The sequence below is a fragment of the Crocodylus porosus genome, unplaced genomic scaffold (assembly GCF_001723895.1).
Source record: "Crocodylus porosus isolate Cpor-Errol unplaced genomic scaffold, CroPor_comp1, whole genome shotgun sequence".
In the NCBI taxonomy this organism is placed as follows: Eukaryota; Metazoa; Chordata; order Crocodylia; family Crocodylidae; genus Crocodylus; species Crocodylus porosus.
In genome coordinates, this window is record NW_017728921.1 from 27,929,081 (window position 1) to 27,935,282 (window position 6,202).

General features: G+C 43.7%; 1 protein-coding gene across 2 annotated transcripts in view; it reads right to left on the minus strand.

The window, feature by feature from the left end:
* Positions 1-6,202, minus strand: part of NOS1 (nitric oxide synthase 1) — a 131,913-nt gene that overhangs the window by 65,497 nt on the left and 60,214 nt on the right. The window lies entirely within an intron of this gene.

Sequence of the window (6,202 nt, forward strand, 5' to 3'; positions counted from 1 at the left end):
CCTTATAGGCAAGACTGGGTTTTGATATATCTAAGAAATTGTTTGCTCTCCCTTTCCTAGGAATGCTGGATTCTCAGGGTATTTATTTTTGTGCTATTCTCTGTGGAACAGAGACCTCGTAACACTTTCAATTGTTCCTCATTTTCAATCAGTGAAACACTGTGAACTGAACCAGCCCAAAGGCTGAAGCATGGTTTTGCTGAGAGCTTGGCTATTACTCTCACTAGGACCTGGGATGCAATTCACACTTCTAACTCGGCCACAGCAAGCTCGTTCACTGATTCTCAACACGGGTGCCATGAGATCTTTTCAAGCATGCCAAGGGGTGGTTCCACAATGTTAGCAGTGGTAGGTACACACACACGATTCACAAGACAAATCCAGAGATTTCAAACAGGAATCCGTAGTGTTAAAGAGATTCTGACCTGTTGTGCTCTTTCTGCTTTCTCTGCAACAGAAAAGTTGCTCTATTATTTTTCTGTAGTCAAAAATGAGTGAAAACTAAAAGCTGGCATTTTCCAAGGGGTCCCTTGAGTCTAATGAGGGGTGAAATGAATCTAAAATGGTAAAGAACTACTGTCCTAATCAGAAAGCTAGGATTGGCTGCGCATCTGTATTGAAGATGAAGTCTGCCTATGTTACAGGATCATAGGAAAGTAGGGCAGGAAGGGATCTTACAAGGTCATCTTGTAAGTCCAGTCCCCCTGAAGAATACATTAGGCATATATGTCCCATGTACAGGTCCAAAATTAAGTGCATTCTTAATCATAATGTGGTAGATTTACTTGAAAAGGTACAGGAAGGAAAGTGGACAGGAAGAAAAGAATAAATGTAACTTTTTAGAAAACTATAGAGCCTGTATGCTGCGGGTAGCCTTCAGCTTTCCCGTTATTAGATCTGGTAAGGGACATTTCAGCAGAACCATTTTCCATTGGGCCATGCTATTCTAAGGAAATTAAAAGCCTTCCCCAAAACAGGATCACCATAGCCAGAATCCCAATTAAAAAAATAACTGTGTTAGATAAAAGGAGAAGGTCTAATGATGTCAGATCATTTCACTTTAATATTTTTTGTAATGTAACAACAGAATATGTTTCGTTTTGAAGTGCCTATTATTTCTATTTTTAAGTTATAACACAACATTTTTAAAAACCTCTCAAAATGTGAACGAAATATTTTGGATTGACCTATGACAATTAAAAAAAAAAAAAAACAAACTTCCTCAGAAAAGTACAAAATGTTCCTTTCCGACATAAGATAAACCAGTCTCAAAATCCATTACAGAATGACCTCCCAACCTTGGCCCAGGTCTCTCTCTAGTGCTAGTACTATTGTTTTTTGGGGAGAGGTTGGGGTGGGATGTAGTAAGGCTCGGATCGAAAACATTTACTGCTGTGGTTTTGCCTGTGTATTTATTTTATAGAATAAGTCTTAGAAAGAAAAAAAATAAAGAAATAAGAAAGGAGATGGGACATGACCACCCTCTTCATGCTGAGGGGCTAAACTAGAAAGAAATAGAGCAAGGTTAGTTGGCAATGAACAAACTGCATCCTATTTTTATCCAACAGCCTATAGAGGACCTCTTAGGCCCCTGGCACACACTCATTTGATGGTCCCACAAAGTCTCTATCCTAGGATATGTTAAATGCCCTGCTCCGCAACTTCTGGGAGCTATGGGGCAAGGCAGTCAACCGGCCAAGTTGCAGGGAGCCCCATGGCTCCCTTTAACCTGGCATAAGAATGTGCCTTGTTCCTCAGCTGCAAGACAAGCCCCACGCTGGGTCATGGGGAGCTCCACAGCCCCGTCACCTGCACCCCGGTCCAGCTGAGCGCTTCTTGATTCAACACCCTGAGAACAGCCGGGTGCAGCCCCATGCAGGGCTGCACCACACAGTTGTCAGCCTACCAGCTCAAGGGGAAAGGAAGCAATCAACCAAACCCTGCCATACAGCTGATACCAGAGCTACTATGCCACATGTTCACTTTAAGGTGCAATGGAAACCAACCACAAAAATATCCCACATTTTGTGAAATATTTGTGTGCCTGTTTCCTCATTTTGTCACATCATTAACTGCCAGAACATGTGGCCAGGTTACTATTTATGGTGAGATTAACAGGTTAATTGCGTCTTAAGTGTAATGTCTGCCAGGGGCCTTAGATGCTTTCCTCATCATGGCTTTCTCCCCATGTAGTGACTGGCTGGATGGCATCTATCTTGGGCAATTCTTTTAGGTGAATGCAGATCACTGATACTTGGGGTGCAGTAAAGTTATCTTCTGTCAGCTTAAACTTCTAGTTTTCCTTGCATTTAATCTTATGGGTAGGTCTAAATTCTCCAAGTTTCTCAATATTAATGCAAGGAAAATGCTCACTGATTTCAGAAAGATTTTGTCCTGAACAAGAACCCCAGTACTGGGCCCCCTGTGAAGAAGCACACTGCCAGATCGTTCCCTTTGTTCCAAAGGATCCCCTATGTTCTGCACATGGGAATTGTTTTATGGTAATGAAATGTTCTGAAGTGTACAGTGCCTGTTTAAACAGCACATGCAAGAGAAAAGCATGGTACTTGAATGAAACCACAAGCAAAACACAATTATTCATAGCAGAATGTACCCAGGGCCAGAACTCCTACTGAAAGAGAAAGTGCCATTGCATTGTTAATGTTGGTATGTAGTCTGGACCACCCATCTAGGTCTTCTCCAAAAGATGGCTTTCTAACACCACTGCCCTCGAACAGCATGCAGAAGCATACATTCAGTACCAATTCAAGCAAAGGAGTATCCTGTGCTGAAACCATTGGTATCTAGGATTTGCCTGGAGCTCTTCTATTCCAATTCTGACTAGGCTCAATGTCACTCACCTTGTATGATCTGAAGAAATCATAGCCAAGGTGTTACAGCTGTATCGAACTACTGCCTAACTATTTTATAACCATTTTTGACATCTACCACAGTAGCAGTCACAGCTAAGCTATTGTCTAGTACCACGGGCTTTGTACGCTTGTCCTTCAGACCAAACCATCTCTCACTATGGGTGCAGACACATAACACATTAACACTAGTTTGTATGCCAATGTAAATGCCATTGGTCTCTGGAGCAGACAGATACATAGCTCTTCCAAGGTGTCTGCCTACTATATCTCCACTAGGTGTCAGGTGAGTTAATAATAAGAGTTTCAGGTTGAGCAAATGGCTATTTGGGGATTAAATTGACTAGGGCTGTCAATGTATGACCTAGTCTCCAGCGGAATTTACACCAGCATATAAAATAAAATTGACTTTGAAGGACAGAATTAACTCGAAGCGTGACTTAAACCTTTGTAGGGCTGTGTGATGCATGTCCTGTGTAAAGATACCAGTGTAAAGACATTGTGTGCCCCCCACCCTACGATAAGGCCTTCTTAGTGCCCCAGCTCTGTTTTAGATTGAGCAGGTGGCCAAGGAAGGGGTCATCTATCTTCAGTCCACTATGCAGCTCTGCTTCAAGTCTCTAGAAGCACTTTTTGGCCCACAAAGCTGTTCTCTGATTTCTTTCTGTAATGTTACTGCTCTTTTAAAGTTAGTGGCCTCCTCTCTAGCAGTGAACCCCTCCCCTTTTAAGAACAGGGTTCCCAGCCTGAGAACATTCAAACAAGCCATAGTTTAAATCAAGCTGGCTGATACTATGAAGCTTCTGACCTATGAACAATTTTATCCCAAAATGTGATGAATTGCCTAACGCTTCTTTACAGAATTTCTTGAAACATTTTGATTGGCCCAAGGCAAATATTTTCTTTCAAGAAACAGAAAAAGGTCAAAATCACTTTACATAAACTAAATGTCAACATGAGGTCATTTCCAAATGGGATGCGTTAGCATTTAAAAAAGGGAGAAGCTTTAAAAAAAATGTTGAAATTGATACAATTAAGTAAAAAACAAAAATCAGGTTTGCCAAAACAATCTTCCAATGAAGCTTTTTCAGCCAGCAATATCTAAAAGCATTCATGCAACACACGACAAATTCCACTGTGGTCAATACATGGTGCTGTAGAATAGGGCAGTCCAAATAGCAGCCTGCAGGTTGCATGTGGCCCATGGGTGTTGAAATTGCAGCCTGTGAGTGGTTAAAATGCATGGCCCTAAAACTAAGAGGGTGAATGCCACTGCTGCTCCCCACCCCCCACCTTTTCCTGAAGCCAAATAATCTTCAGCTATAGTTGACCATCCACCTGAACAGCAGAGGAAAATGGGAGGTGAGCAGCAGTGTTCTCCCCCTGGGGTCCAAAGCCGCATCAATACAGCAGCTCTGGCACTTGCACCAATAAGCCAACCCACCTCCAGCAGTAGGGTGGCATCTGGCCTGCAAGAAGTCCCAATGTCTGGATCCAGCCTATGGGACTGAATGAGTTGGACATCCCTGCTGTAGAATGCAACCCAAGTTAGTGGGAGGGCTGAAGAGTAGGTCTACACTGCGCCCCCTCAGATCTCAAGAGCAGCCAAGGGAGGATGCTCCCCGAGCAGCTTCACTTCTGCATTCCAGGTTTGGTTGCAAGTGGGAACAGGTGAGAAGAGCATGATTAGGCCCACCTCCCCTTAGGACACACTGGGGATACCATGCAGACAAACCCAAAGAAGCCAGAAATATCTGAGGCCCTGGACCATGCCATTACTGTTTCTATTCCACAATGGTTCTTCTCATTCTTATATTAGTCCCTCAGCTGTTGCTGAGGTCTTAAGAGAGAGATTTTTAAATATTTCCTGAGGATGTCTGTGCATTTTTATTTGATCAGTAACTTAACAGTAACCTCTCTAATTTAACACTAACAAATTCCTGCTGGTCAAATGGAGGACTGCTTACAACAGACCTCATTAGGAATTGGATGTTGCTAGGCTTTTGGCATACAAGGGTCCTTAGCCCACTGCAGGTGATGCTCAGCATTTCATGGGATCGGGACTCCAGGAGAATAGAGCCAACTGTCTCTATCGCAGGGACCTGAAGCCAGTTTCCCATTCATCTCCATCCAGAGCTGATGGTTCTGCCTAAAGCCTGCTTGGATGAGCATGTTCTGAAGTCAGGTAAAGTCTACTGTGGAAGAGATTAGTAGAGCGACGTGGATTTGTTTTTCCTGCAGATAAATTCAAGGGTGGGGAGACCCAAATAAAAATGGAAAGCCTTTATCTAGAAACTAAATTTTCCATTCAGAAGTAGAAGTGCCTCATGCCTCAAGTCTCAAATTATGAGCTGGCCTCTGCATCCAGGATAAGCCTCTTTAGTGCAACACCATTTCCCTCTTAAAAAAACCCAGGCAAATCTCCCCCAGTGCCAGCAAACTTTGAGCTCCTGCCATTTCTCTCCCTCCCCACTGCCAGAGCTGGAGCTAGAGCCACTGAAGGGAAGGCACAGGTGCAGAGCCGATGGGACGATGAGGTGACCCCCAGCTCCATTCTGGCACCCTGCTACTACCCAGGCAGTACCTGGGGCTTGTGCCCCACTTGTCCACCCATTACTATATTACTGACTACATCACCCACTAATATCGAGTCAGGTAAGTTTAACTTTTTTGTGGACGGGCTGGGAAGCAGAAATAATATTGAGCTCATAAAGAGCATCTTTTGAAAAGAGTGGCTGAGCCATTGGGTTCTCTTACTAGAGCCCTAGAGGTGCAAGCTTCAGCCCTTCTCTGGACTTGTGCTAGAGACCACTCCAGTCAATCCATCTATGAATACATATCTTGCCGTTTGGGAATTCTGTGAATAGGTACCTCGCCACTTGGGCTGGACACAAATCTTAGCCACATCATGCCCTTGTATGCTCTTGGCTCCAGAAGTCAGCACACCTTAATTATGACAGGCTGATGGGCTTGCTAGGATGAGGCAGATTATGAGTGACTGAGAAAACGCTTTTTACCCATGGAACTCAAAGCATCAGCAAGAAGGTGGGGGTTAATAGCACTAGGCTACTTTTACAGATGGGGAAATAGATGCCCAGAATTTTTCCTAAAGTATACAGAAAATCAGTTACAGAACCAGGAATAAAACCAAATCCTACTCCACCACATGACTCCCTACACCACCTTGCTAGCACAGGCAAATTAATGGATGGGCCAGCTGAGCACAAGCCCAGGGGCCTCTACCAGTTCAGGGCCCCGGGATCCTCATCACCAGGGAAGTGAAAGGCACAATTTTAAACTTGGTGCCAAGTTTAAAACCACAGCATTTGCTT